Below are 289 nucleotides of genomic sequence, written 5' to 3'. Positions count from 1 at the left end.
ACATTTCAAAGATGTATGATGGCAATTTTTTGTGATTTAATTGAAAAAGGGATTGAAGTTATTATGGATGACTTCTCAGTGTTTGGAAACATTTACTGGAGAAAGATGCAATTTTCAATTTTGATGAGGAATGCCTAAAAGCTTTTAAATTATTAAAAGAAAAAATTAATCACGGCACCAATTATAGTTTCACCAAATTGGGAAAAACCTTTTGAAATTATGTGTGATGTAAGCGATTATACTATTGGAGTTGTTTTAGGACAAAGATATGATAAAATTTTTAAAGTTA

The sequence above is a fragment of the Phalaenopsis equestris genome, unplaced genomic scaffold (assembly GCF_001263595.1).
Source record: "Phalaenopsis equestris unplaced genomic scaffold, ASM126359v1 Scaffold205799, whole genome shotgun sequence".
In the NCBI taxonomy this organism is placed as follows: domain Eukaryota; kingdom Viridiplantae; phylum Streptophyta; class Magnoliopsida; order Asparagales; family Orchidaceae; genus Phalaenopsis; species Phalaenopsis equestris.
The sequence above is the reverse complement of the archived record's forward strand: the minus strand, read 5'-3'. Positions refer to the sequence as shown.